At 36.7% G+C, this 14848-nt stretch overlaps 3 non-coding genes across 3 annotated transcripts; all 3 read left to right on the plus strand.

Annotated features, from left to right (window-relative positions):
* Positions 1–8388: 8388 nt before the first annotated feature.
* On the plus strand, positions 8389–8456 carry LOC149283169 (small nucleolar RNA SNORD123). The gene has a single exon (XR_016277940.1). It is a non-coding gene; the product is annotated as a small nucleolar RNA SNORD123 (small nucleolar RNA).
* A 1677-nt stretch (positions 8457–10133) lies between these two features.
* On the plus strand, positions 10134–10200 carry LOC149283170 (small nucleolar RNA SNORD123). Its single transcript, XR_016277941.1, has one exon. It is a non-coding gene; the product is annotated as a small nucleolar RNA SNORD123 (small nucleolar RNA).
* A 560-nt stretch (positions 10201–10760) lies between these two features.
* LOC149283171 (small nucleolar RNA SNORD123) lies at positions 10761–10829 on the plus strand. The gene has a single exon (XR_016277936.1). It is a non-coding gene; the product is annotated as a small nucleolar RNA SNORD123 (small nucleolar RNA).
* The last annotated feature ends 4019 nt before the right edge of the window (positions 10830–14848 follow it).

Genomic DNA, 14848 nt, shown 5'->3' on the forward strand with positions numbered 1-14848 from the left:
AACTTATAATTGTGTAAATCTGTATAAAAATATATACAAAGGAGAGTCTTCCGCACTGCTCCTGCTTTGCTTTTGCTAGACCATTAAAGGGGAACATCCACTATTTTGGTTACTAGTACATAATAAAAAGATAATAAAGTGTTGCGCCAAGAATTAATCAATGTGAAAGTGGCTATTAATTAATCAATGTTACACCAAAAAAAAGTGCAGTGAAAGTATAAAACAATAATACTTATATTAAACAGTCTCTCGCGTATCTGAGTCACTCCGCTTTCCTCCAAAACGGGCGGCTTGCAGGTATAACGCGGTGACGGTTCAACACGCAAACGCGTTTCGCCCAATCAGGCTTCCTCAGTTACTGTTTTTAAATGTAAGCATGCTGCATCTTTTTAAACATTAAAAACGTATTTACATCTTACCTTCCTGCCTCTCTATTTCATACTGTTTGCTCCGTGTTATTGTCATGTGGACGGATAAACGCTCGAGGAAGGGATCTTGAGAGAATCCTTCAAAACAAACCGATAAGTGAAAACGGAGCCGAAACTTATTTGCCGTATACTTGAAAAAGTCAGAGCAAACTTATTGCTCATTTCCATGTAAGTGAGATATCACGTAGGGAAAACACCTGATTTATATATTTATGGAAAGCACTATGATCTTTTGTTTTTTTTGTTTTTGTCTCTATATATTGACAAACTTGATACAATGGATGGAGATTCAAATTGAAAAGCCAATATAAGTATTATTGTTTTATACTTTCACTGCACATTTTTTTGGTGTAACAATTAATTAATAGCCACTTTCACATTGATTAATTCTTGGCGCAACACTTTATTATCTTTTTATGATTATTAATGGTATTTTGGGGTTATACTTCAAGTGTTTGCAGCATCATTCATACATTTTTTTGTATAATAGCAATATACAAAATTGTATGGTATTTAGCGCCTGATCACTATTATAATTACTACTAGTATATAATAGCTTTTTCTAAAAGCTCTAGTGTTCTAGCACTGTTATCTTAGCCCAAACTACTAGATAAACACTGTATCATACTGCCTGTGGCAAACAAAAGAATGGCTCACATTTTCACCAATTAGTTGATGGAGGAACAAACTTAATTAGCATTGTCAAATAATTTTGAGTAGGGGAAGTCACCTAAAATATCACATTACAACAATGGCAGTCTCCAGGACTGTACATAAAAGAAGTTTGAGATAAATTAGATAAAATCAGATTACTGTACAGATTACTGTACATAGCACTGTGTTCTATGCTTATGGAGAAACATTTTGTTACCATGGGACTTCCCCTTTAAAGTACTTATAAAGTACTCTTAGTTGAAGAGTCTGTCTGGAATTGTTTTTTGTGTTTGCCATTCAAGATTATTCTTTTTTCATTTTTTTTTATTGTGGGAATAATATCAAGTAAGGTTACAATACTTTTTTATTTTTATATAAAAAAAATAATATTTCATGTCTATTGTATGGATTGAAAACAGGTACTTCATCAATTGCTTCTGAACTAAAATGCTTCTGATCCCCAGATTGAAGCAACCAGATGTCTAACACAATGAGCACTTGGAAACGGTCTCTGCTGTTGTTATGTTAAACCTGTTCTAGAGGATACATTAATAGTGACATTCATGATGTGTACAAGATAAGTGGTAGATTATGCTTTTTATCAGGGCAGCCAAAATAACTAAAATAAATAGGTTAGCTGACACATTAATAGAAATACATAATTTGAGTACATTAAAAATATAACAAATCATTCCAGTCCATAATCAAAAAGCAACAGAGCAAAATTATAAAGTACATGGCTAAAATGTACTTTTCTTGGTTAAAAGAAACATAGAAGCTATGCTCACCTTATACAAACAGAACAAAAGTTGAAATTGATTCAAGTTAATTTAAGTTAAAATTTCAAAAAATACAACCGTTGTCTTTTAAAGTGGTCTTCTTTTCTATACATAATATTATAAAAACCAATACAACATGCAAAATTGTCTCTATATAGGCATATCCATTGGTTTCTATACTACATGCATACCGCATACCCCTGCTTTGATAGATTGGTGAATCGCATCAGTTTCATGATGTGAAAATCTAATTTATTTAATGAAACATTCTACAAATTACTGTTCATTTATATAAATATGCTGTTAATGTCAGGAATCAATTTAATTGCATAACAGTGCCTAAGCAAATACTTTTTTAATGAATTCGACTGGTGTGAATGTAAAGACAGCTTTAAAAACATGATTAAAGTGCAGTATAAAGTACACACAGTACGTATAAGGGTGGGATAACTGGAGTATTTAACCACTCTGCCATGAGGTCATCACAGATCAAAAACAGTCTTCACCAAACCAGGTGTTTTACTTTCCAAGAGGCTGGTAGGAAAAAACCTTTAAGGCCCACAATTAGTGACAGGAAGATAGTAGGAGTAACCAATTATTTGCTAAGCCCGAAACACACAGTAAATTACTGTCCGCAGCAGTTACCGTTTGTCTGATAGAGCTAAAGCAGCTGTTACAGAACCCATGGCAAAATAATGCAGAGGTGCTATATAACATGTTTGATCAATAGAGAGTAGGAGTCTTTATTGGGTGTGAAGAAAGAAACCAATGTATAGAATATGCTTATTTTGACAAACTGGTAAAACCATGCTTTGAAGTCACGTGAAATGTAACAATTTGATTCACAAAAGAGTTTGGATATTCAGAGAAAATAATGTACCCTTCTATCCTTTGCTGTATATATACATAAAAACAACCACATACACATAGTTTGCATTACAAGTATACAAGTATAATTGTATTTTTCATCAGATGAGTTGGTCCTATGTAATACATGAAGAAGTCTCAAAAGATGTAGCCAGTCATTAGACATGGCCTACTCAATGAAGGCGGAATCATCTAGGTTTGACCCTTCATAATGTACTTGGGGTGCGCTGAAATGTTTCTGTTCCCCACAATTCGTCTCTAAGCTTCTGTTTTATATAAAAAACCCTAAATGATAGAGACGCTATAGATTGCCAGTTGAATTTGTGTTTTCTCACACTCTGAAACCATTCACACCTGAAAGTAATTTACATTTCAGCTAGAAAAAAAAATAATATTTTGATTATACCATCATTTTGCAAAGAGGCCTCAGGGGCCGGTATCTATAACGTATTTAGTTTACGTATAGCTTGTGCAGTAGCCAAATCCCCAATTCAAAATTACGTATTACAATAAAGCAACAAAGCCAAGATCATTACCACTAGTTCTGATCTTAAGCAGACTGTGAAAGCCACTTATTCCCTTGGAGTTTAAACTAAACCTTCCAAGCTTTGTGGGGTCGTTTTCACATTAATTTCACATATTTTCTCACTTGGTCTACCTGGAATAAAAACACAATTGCTTGTTTCTTTGTTTGCATAGACGGGTAATTGCCGCCTAGAGAGAGATGTGATTCTTATAAATAATTTCGATATGGTTCCTGACGTCTCAGCAGGTTATCTTGGAAATAACATCTCATAATTTTCACAGGAAATAATCCTATATTAATGTCTGCCATCACAGTGGACTTTCTGCCAACTCCCTCTGGTGGTTAAGGCTGAAATATCGAGAACAATAAGTACTTTTCGGGATATAATTTATAGATATATTCTGGAGGCAAACCAAAACTTAAGAAAAAAAACACACACTAAATGAAACGAATGGTTCACAAAATACCACCACTCATTTCTTCACGAAAATATTCCCAGATTCAACCTAAATCCACATTTCTCTATCCTGCAAATTATCTTCTTTTGTTCTAGATTAATTCAAGTTTACAAAAAAGAATTGTCTAAAAGCGATATGTGGCTGCATTAAACAGACACTTCACTAAGAAGGTAAACATTGTATTTATGAGTTTGATAAACATCTGATAAGACTTTCTCCTACTTACTCCAACTTTAAACACTCACTAAAAACTTACCTAATCAGAGAAGCATACAACCTTCCCCTTAATACACCAAATCAGTATCCTAAAGAAGCCATCTGCAAGATGCCAACCTGCAAGACCAACACAGAGTTCTCTATTTTGCCCTCACTACAATCAACTCATCCTCACCCAAACAAGTCCTCTCTTCCCCTCAACTACCTAGTACATTGTAAACTTGCAGGAGCAGGGCCCTCTTCTCCTTCTGTACCATTGTGGTTTAACTGTGTGTTAATGTTATTGTCATTTTTAATTGTCTTTGTTAGATATCTTTGCTGTCCTCTATTGTAACAGCGCTATGCACTCTGCTAGCACTATATAAGTAATTGCAATGTAATAACATGATCTGGCAAATGGATTCTTGCTTTGTATACACATCACTCACAGATCTACTCTCAAGCAATGTAAACTTTAATCAAGTAAACAGTGATGATTCAATAGCCAGGCTATGTTTGTAGGGAGCTGAATTCAATTACTGGTATTATCAACACAATGGTATCCAACTATATTATATATAATGATACAAAAAAGTTGCTTTTTTCTTGTAGATAACAATGTGGTTCCCTGCCATTGGCTGCAAATATCTTAAAACAGTTCATTTACAGCATAAGCATGCACATCATTAAAAGAAAAACACCAAGTGGCATGTTGATAACTCACCTGATTCAGTTCATCAGCCTTTTTTCCAATACAGAATGCTAAAATCTCACAAAACCTCCAGGTTTGGCACAGAGGATACCATTCCACATGAAAAGCTGAGCAGCGTTCGATCCAAAAAAACCCCCACAACAACACAAGAAAAACGATTCACAAATAAAGAGCTGTTCCCAAAGTTGAATATATACAGTTATTTGGAGGAAAGCCTGGAGGCAGAACAATGGCAGACTGCATCATAGTGATTCTGATGAATTAAAGGCTGCTGCTGTAAAGGGAGAAGCCTCCATCGTCTTCTGTCACCTCACTGTTACACATTCACAGCCTTCTGCTGTATTGCTCGGTGTGCGTATGTGTGTGTGCGTGTGTGTGGAGTTGTAGAGTCAGGCAGCAGGGGGAGGAGGGTTTATTAGTGCTGGGACTTCTCTCTCACTGACTCCCTCTCCAGGATTGTGGGGTCTTGCAGTCTCCCTTCCATTCTTCTAGCGCTGCTCACTTCTGGATGCTCTTTTCAATATTATGGACAGATCTTGTGTAGTTAATATAGGCAATGGCCGAATAATGTAGCAATAAGAGCACATTGATTATCTGTCATGTTGCTTTAGTTGCTGTTTGGTTAGGTAATATATTATGTATAATGTAATATCATTTGGAATCTGTTGGTTGCATGTAAATAAGAGATAATACTTCTTCATTTCAGCTGCCCCAACTACCCTCACTGAACATGAATGTATATTATATTTATTTATATTTATTTGGTACTTTTAGATGAATGTTTTACTTTGTGCAAAAAAATGTTTTGTATTGTAAAAATGTTCCTTGATGGTTCCTTTCCATGCAGCCAATCAGGAAATAGAGCCATATCCATATGTATAATGGGAGTGACCCCAACCCAACGGTACCTGATGGCACAGCGCCCTCTGTTAGGGCTTTGAAAACAGATTTTATTATGCTACTCAACTCTAATTTGGGGGACTGTAAATGCCTGTGAATTGCACTGCTCTAATATACTGAATATATCAAAGTCTCAAGGGGGGCGAAACGCATAGCGGAATTTGAGCTAAGCAATACTTGGATACCTATGGAATTCTGATGATCTATCGGAAGAGATTTATTTTCATGTGGAGCTGGATCTGAAGAAACCCCCCTAAAGACACCTACGGCTGATTCCGTACATTACTATCCCTGTAATATGACTTCAATCCTCAGTGAATAATAAGGGCACTATTAAAACCATTGAGCTGAGACAATAAAATAACAATTTATTTTAGATTTTTTTTTTTTTTTATATATCAATCTTTATTAGAAATATTTTCCATAAAAAAAGTAGATTTAGACAAATAACAAAGACATTCGATCGATTAACAATGTTGAGACATAATGGGTAAATAGAATAATTCATATACTGATAAGTAATCCCAACGATAAGCGATTTCCAAGTTGTACATTTTAACTATTAACAATCATACCAGGCATACGTGGAGGAGATTCACAGGCGACGGGGGAGTGTTATTTTAGATTTTGCACTGAAGTGCACTTTAGTACATTTTTAAAATTTTCTTTTATTATCACTTCTGTGTGTATTGTGGGGACACACACACTGTTAGATGTATAGTGAGGCGCTGGGACATAACCACTTTTTTATGTTACATGTGGAAGATGGAGTTAGATGTCTGCCACTCCCTCGATGTAAGGTGAAACAGAGAAAGTTACCCCAGATCGGTGGGATTCTTGAGGTGTTATCACAAATCAAAGATTTATAATACCTAACCCAGTCTTTTTCTAGCACAATTACCCATTATGATAAGGTATGGGATGTATGGTCTATAGCAATGGCTGTAGTATCAGCTACACCAAACAAGCTCGTGTACAGGATATAGGTATCTCCCAAATACTTGTTTTTAAAGCAAACAGTGGCTAAATGTAGATTCCTTAGATTAAATGTAAGAAAGTTTTATTTTACTGAGAGATTGGTAGATACATGGAACAGCCTCCTCTCAGAAGTGGTAAAGGCTTACACATATTCTAAAGCTAGGACAAGATAAAGGACTGATTAAAGTCTGAGTCTTTACATCACAAACAGTGGACAGAATAGATAGACTGAATGGTTCTTATCTGTTGTCAAATTCCATGCTTCTATGTAGTACCTCAGTTTATTTCCTTGTCATTGTATCAGTTATTTGTACTTACATTGTTAAGTTGATGCAATTCAAATAGAAAAAAATATATATATCATTTTCTACATCCAATAATTGCCTTTTATTGTGTATTCTTTAAATTAATTAAATGTTTACTTTACTTTGTATTGCATACATACAGCCCTACTATACTCTTTTTATCACATTTTTTTACTTTGTTTACTTCTTTTGCTGTATTATGTCTTCCTCAGCTTTATTATATTAATACATGTTTTCCTATGCATTCCATCATTAAATTGTTCATGTTTCCCTCAGTGCCACATCTGCACATATCAGACATGTGTCTGTTTTCAATCACTCAAAATGACCAAGTGCACTATTCATGCATGTGATTTCTCTATCATCTGCATACAACATTCAAGAAAGGAGAGCTTTTCTTTGCAAGCCTGCACTAGCAAACAAGGTTATAGTGACAGCTCATACTTCTAAAAGCTCCTCCTTCTCCATATGTAGGCTTTAAACTTTTGGGAAGGTCTTGCGGGAGCATCTCACACTAAGTGAAACGTGGCACTTACAGACCCTTGCCTTGGCTTCATGCAGTATGTCAGAAGGTAAGCCATTTCTTATATATCTATAACTTAGTATACTTATTATAATGTCTTTTTCTTTATTTTGCATTATTTTAGATGTGCATAGTTCAATTCTGTATTTCACCATGCACATTTGCAATGCATTATTTTTTTTAGCAAATACTGCATTAATATAGGAAACATTTCCAAACTTTACATATTTTTAATACTATTTAAAACATCAGGATATAAAATGTGTACTTATGTTTCTTATCTGATTCTATCTCTTATACAGTCATTTTAAACTTAGCATGCTTCCGGTAAGTGCACTATACATGTAGAATCACTAATGTTACTATACATTATTTATTTGAACTATGTTTACATTAGCCATTATGCTTATTATTGTAAAGTGTTTCCAGCCCCCAGTATTGGAGTTACAAACCTAGTGCATATTATATTATTTCAGTGGGACATATATAACTCCAGTAAATCAGATTCCCTGCTACTAATTCACTTATGGAATTCCAGACTTTCTATGTTTGTGTGCTGTAAGGTGTTTGGCCATATATTTAATTCCACTTGCAATGGTTACAGGTGTCAGTTTAATTGGAATCATATTGTTATTTTTAATAAATAATCTTAAAATTATGTTACATCGAGAAATTAGAAATGGTTAAGATATTGAAAAGATATTGAATAGAACATTCAACAATGTAACAAGGCAGTGATTTTAAATTATTTTCTCACTAATCACTAAGGGAGGCTTTTTTAGCCAGTCAGACTTACACATGGCATGCATTTCATTAATCATACAAAATTTACAATGAGCATCAGCAATTTTGTTTGCATGTATTAGAGTTTACAAGTAAATATGTAACTGAATGCAACTAAATGGGCTAATTTCACTTTGTTTTTAGTGCAACGGTTTTCCATGGACAAAACTATGATTCATGAACAGATCTCATCATGAAGAAGAAAATATTTTGGTACGGCTATAATATAACAATATCCTGCATGTGGCACCAGTACAGAAGAAAAGGGCTCTGGGTACTTGGTGAAAAGGATGAAAATGGGGCTCAGAACTACATGATCTGAAAATGCCATCCATTTCCTGATTCATCTCTCCTGGCCTGAGTATTGTGCATTGAGTCTGTTGTCTGTCAAAAGAGTCTGGGGTTTCCGTATTATGGGATTACTCAGATCCTCTTTACGTTAGAATAATCCAACATGCAGGTCCAGAAGTGAGTGATAAAGACTCAAAGGGCCAGTTGGGGAGATCTTATCTCGTCTGATATCTCTTCTCTAGCTGGAAGCTTTCCCAGTGCTCAACACAGAGGCAATAAACATACCCTGGGGTCCTGAGGGATGGCTGGGTGTACTATCCTGAATCAGTCCTAGAGCAACAACCGCCATAAATGTACCACTGAGCAGGAGTTACAGTACTGATGTTGATATTTAGGACAGTTACATTTAAGAACATTGTGTACCTGCTAATGATTTTCATACCTCTGCAAATGTAATTATTTATGTGCACAATGATTACAGAACATACATGGAGGAGGCAACACAAGACCTACATTTCATGAATCATACCATCAAATTTCCATCCCTCATTCCATATCCTGTGTGTATCTATTAGATTAGATGTAGATAGGTTAGTAAATGCAACTAATTTCACTTTTGTTTCTGTTTTCCCAGGTAAGAAATGATTCAAGATTGAATGGTATCCTGAAGAGATTGAATGGTATCCTGAAGAAAGTATTTTGGTATGACTAAAATATAAAAATATCCTGTATGTGGCACTAGCACAGGAGAACAGGGCACTGAGTACTTGATATAAAAGGATAAAAATGGGGTTCAGAGTTATATAATCTAAAAATGCCATCTATTTACTCTATTTAATCTGACCTATCATGAATATTGAACCTTAAACTTGTTGTCTGACAAAAGACGCTGAGGTTTCTATATTATTAGATTATTCAGGTAAATCTGTCCTAAATCTTAAAGCGGCCCACCCTTCTGTGCCACTTTGTGAAATCCTATTCCAATTAACAATGACAATCCTGTTGTAAAGAGGGTAGATGTTCTGCATCATACTCAAATATGTAGGTTCGAAAGCATGTTCTGGCCTATTCGGTGATAGGGTCTCAAGGGCCTGCTGGGGAGATCGTATCTCCTTTGTAAACAGGTCATTGACTATAAGGATGCACATAGTATAGGTCTCCATAGTATATCTTCTCCTGTGTGTCTTTTTGAGGCAAATACTGTAGCTCAACACAGGGTGTGTATGGCAAGAAAGATACCTTCCCTGAGGGTTGGCTAGTTGTACAAATCTATGAACCTGTTAATAAACTTTCTTACCACTTTACATTTAATTATTTACGTGCATGATGACTACAAAGCAGAAGTTTAGCCAGTCCAAGTAACACAATACCTACTTTTCTTTTACTCATACTATCAGATTGTATTCCCTCATTCCATTAACCCTTGGATAGGTTTTTCTTTTAATAATAATCATGATGAGAATGGGTGGATGATATGCATTATGCATGGCAGTGATCACTCAATTTAGAATAGATTTTAGCAATTTTGTGAGCATCTATCAGGGTTAGAATTTGCAAACATAATAGTAACTAAATGCGACAACAATTCAATTTCAATTTCTTTATAATTCAGATTTTTTCTGGGGAAGAAATGATTCATGGATGTATGTCATCCTGAAGAATTACATTTTTCGGTATGACTACAGTATAAAGATATCCTGGCTCTAGAACAGAAGACTAAGGCACTTGGTAATTGATGAAAGGATGAAAATGGGGTTCAGAATTACATGATCTGAAAATGCCATCCATTTCCTGATTCATCTGTCCTGGTTATTGTGCATTGTCTTTCTTCTCTCTCAGAATAGTCTATATTACTGCATTATTCAGCTCCCCATTTACTACTAGCTGGTTAAATCCCATTCAAATTACAGCTGACAATTCTTCTATAAAATTAGTAGGTATGGTCTGCATCGTATTCCAACATGCATTGTATCCCTTCTCCAGCACATTTTTTTAAGGGAAAAAGCTGGGAGATATTCCAGAGCTTAACACAGAAGGTGCGTAGGGCAATAAAGAGATCCTCCTTGATGTCCTCGCAGTTGGCTAGGGGCCCTATTCTGATTCAGCCTTAAAGCAGTGACCTCCATATATACAACCCTGAAGGGTAGCTAGTACAGATATAGAATTTCAGGACAGTAAAGTTTAAGAACAAGGTACACCTGTTAATTTCCCTGTTTTCTTCTGTCATTTGTAGTTGGTCTGGCAATGGGTGAAATTACCATTTATGAAGGTTGATTGTACATAAGACAACATTTTGGTAAGAATTATTATTATTAACACCTGAATATAAACATGAATAGAGACAATTATTTTTGTGTAACTGGTGAAAAGGATGAAAACTGGGGTACAGAGATTCATGATTTGAAAATGCCATCCATTTCCTGATTCACCAGTAGGCTTTGTGCTTACAAATAAATGAGAAATTTTACTTTCAGTTGTGGCTTACATATTTTTTCTAATTATGTGGAACAACAGATTTGTGGTTTTGAAAACAAACATAAAAAAAAGAAAACTTAGAATATTGTTAAAGAAAAAGCCATTATGTAACTGGTGAAGATAAAACAAATACGCATGACCTTAAATTTCCTACTCCTGTTGTCTTCAGCAGATTTGGAAATTAGAGCTTAAAGTCTATATAGGTTATATTGGCAGGTCTGTTCTATGTTTCATTTTTTACATTTTTTTCCGTGTGTTAATCATTGAGCATTTTTTACCAGTTAATATTTAAATGTTACATATCGCATTCTTATTATCACCAGATTTACAGATTTATAGATTTTAGCACCCCGGGTATATGAGATTTATCAACATTATTTCAGAAGGAAGCCTAGAAGCCATGATAATCAAAAAACAACAGTTTTTTCCTTGTCTGCTATTATTTTAGGTGGACTGTCCAAGAACGAGGCTACCATTAATGAAGGTTTGTACATGCTAGTTATGTATAAGAATAGATATGAACATGTAAATGACCTAAAAGGCTTTTTTTAAAACTTCCAGTATTCCCCATCTAGCCTACCTTATCTGCGCAGCATCACAGGGGTTAACGGAATCTGGAAATCCATAGGTTCGCCGTCAGGAGTTAAAGGGCCGTGCGAACGACTCTATTGGGCCCCTGCAGGGGCCCTGCCAGGGACAAATAGAGTCATTCTTATGGCCCTTTAACTCCTGGCGGCGAACCTACGGATTTCCGCTCCTGTTAACCTCTGCGATGCTGCGTAGATAATGGGTGTGGAAATCCTTAGGTTCGCCGTCAGGAGTTAAAGACCTTTAACTCTTGTAGAGGGGAGACAGGCCAAGTTCCAAATCAGGAGTTAAAGGGTCATGCAAGAGACTCTATTGGTTGATGCCAGAGGAGGCCCCTGCAGGTGACCAATAGACTCACTTGCACGGCCCTTTCTCCACTCTATTGGTCGTACGAACGGACCTTTAACTCTTGGAGCGGGGAAGCCAAGTTGCAGCACCAGGATTTTAAAAGTCTGTACGAGCTACTCTATTGGTCGCAAGCAGGGGGCTCGTCTGCCATCAACCAAACTACAGGTGTACTTAATTGGTTGATGGCAGAGGAGGCCCCTGCAGGCGACCAATAGAGTTGCTCTTACGGACATTTAAAAACCTGGTGCCAAAGCTGTTGTGTAGTGTGTACCGCGTTAACCCCATATTAACTCTTTCTACAAAAAATGACAAAAAAGGGGGGGAAAACAAACACGAGGAATGTACACGAATATTCGCCCGAACCGAAACCACAGGAACGGGCGAATATTCGTGGAATACAAAGATTTTTTCCCCCATGAAGCCGGTGCCCAAGTCTACTAACAACCAGTCCTAGTATACATTTGCATGGTTCTATTTACCAACAGGTGATGAGTTTCACTTATTTAGATGCTTTGTGAATCAATGTTTTTTTTGTAATAAAATCACCATATAATTTGGGCATTATAAATAATGTTAACATTATAGTTTAATTCACCTGCCTGTTATCATGCCTGACTAAAGAGATAGAAGACACATCTTTTGTGCCAGTAATAGCAAACATGCACTCATGTAATTTAAACATATTGTGTACTAGTTGATTAAAGAAAATGGAAATTGATAGCAGGGGGGGAAAACGAAAACCAGTAACATAAGTTCAATGAGTTATCAATATATCAGACCATGTAAGAGATAGCAATTGAAAGTAACTAATTGTATTAATCCAAATATCCTCAATTTTAAATATGAATACGTTGATATATCTAGGATCAAATTCAGTCCTCAGTGATAAATGGTTTGTCTATGTAAATCTTTTGATTTAAGATGTTAAGAAAGCCTTTCATGTAATGTGTTGAGACTGTGTGAATACATTGGCTGGAGCAGATCCAAAGCCTGGCCTCGGGAGGCGCACTCATGATAACACACACACCTAGACACACACTAATACTGTCAGGTTCAAGTGCAGCTACCCAGAAGTTCCACTGGGGCTTCTATGGCGGAGCACCGGAAAGGTCACTTGACGCATGTGCCATCATAGAAGCCCGACAGGAAGTGCCAGCAGCAGCGGAGGTTGTCTGTGCGCACCCCGCAGGCGTCCACTGGCTGCCAAAGAGAAGGATCCAGGTCCCCTGCAGCGCTGCAGTCTTGTAGTCAGACCTCAATTTGAGGTCTGATTATAAGATGACCTTGAATATAAGCATTTGCTCTGATAAAATTTTTGTCTTATATTCAAGCAAATACGGTATGTTTTGAAATCACAATATTTTTATCGTTTTGGGAATATGTGGACACATTGTGCAACGTTTCTTGCCTATGTAAAGAAAACCATTAATTTTAGTATTTGGTAGAATATATGTATTTGCAATAAATATTGTATAATCGCTGGTGAATATTAATATTCTATATTTCCTTTTCAATTAAGTTTCTTTTTCAACTCTTTTAAGACATTTAGTGTAATTTGTTATTTGTCTCAAAAGTAAAAAAAAAATTAATTGATTGAATAGTAGAGCTTAAACATTCATATGATCAAGCATAAAAACATGCACTGAAATCACTGAGTTGTCTTTAGCAGCCTGCTTGAAATCAATATTGCAAGCCAAGTGTATTATTATCCCTTAAGGCATATGGTTAGATGCTAATGCATTTCTTTTTGATCTGTATTGTTTTCCTTAGACACTGATCTCCCAGGTGATTCAGGGGTGACTGGGCTCAAGAAACATGTTTCCATCTTGTTGCACTTCTGTATTCTTCGTTCTACAGAAGAAATTGTTTAACCTCTTTCATAAATATTGGCAAATATTGTCATGGTAACTGCACAATGCATGATCTAATAACTTAAAAAAAAACTAGTTTTGAATTAGTATATTAAAGTGCAGAACATATTTGCAGCATACATATGGTGGACTCAATGAGATATTATAAGACGACCCTGATTATAAGACGACCCCCCAAAATCTGAATATTAATTAATGGAAAAAAGAAAAAGCCTGAATATAAGACGACCCTTAGGAAAAAAGTTTTACCAGTAAATGTTAATTCATGTAAACTGTGAACTATTGTTTGTTAATAAAAGCTATGATTGAGAAAAATATGTTGTTTTTGTTTTTATTTCTTTTTTTTCAACCCCCCCCCAGTTATGCACATCTGCCCCCAGGCTTGCCACTCTGCCCCAGAAATGCCTTATACCCTCTAAATGCCACTGTGCCCCATGATACGCCTTTTAACCCTCTATATGCCACTGTGCCCCATGATATGCCTTTTGACCCCCCTATGTGCCACTCTGCCTCCAGAATTGCCTTATACCCCTATATGCCACTCTGGCATTTAGGGGGTTAAAAGGCATATTATGGGGCAGAGTGGCATATAGGGAGGTATAAGGCATTTCAGGAGGCAGAGTGGCATTAAGGGGGTTAAAAGGCATTTCACAGAGCACTCTGCCTCCAGAAATGCCTTATGCCCCCCCCCCCGTCCATTTAACACTCCCTCCCTCTCCCTCCTCCAAACTTACCGGTGCTTTCTGAGTCCGGGTGCTTAGTCCGGGCAGCATGTAGAGCTCTACACGCTTGAGCGGAAGTTGTCTACGTGAATCGCGTAGAGCTCTACGCGCTGCCCGGACTAAGCACCGGGGACTCAGAAGCACCGGTAAGTTGGGGGGGGATAACACAGGAGGATTCAGGTCCCCTGCATCTGAGTCCCCGGTGCTTAGTCCGGGCAGCGTGTAGAGCTCTACGCGATTCGCGTAGAGCTCTACACACTGCCCGGATTAAGCACCGGGGACTCAGAAGCACCGGTAAGTTGGGGGGGGCATAACACAGGCAGAAGATCCAGGTCCCCTGCATCGCTGCGGGGGATCTGGATCTTAGTCTCATAGTCAGACCTATTTGAGGTCTGATTATAAGACGACCCCGATTATAAGACGAGGGGTATTTTTCAGAGCATTT

Source organism: Sceloporus occidentalis, unplaced genomic scaffold, assembly GCF_023333645.1.
Source record: "Sceloporus occidentalis isolate IW3139 unplaced genomic scaffold, rSceOcc1.0.p SCAF_110, whole genome shotgun sequence".
Taxonomy (NCBI): domain Eukaryota; kingdom Metazoa; phylum Chordata; class Lepidosauria; order Squamata; family Phrynosomatidae; genus Sceloporus; species Sceloporus occidentalis.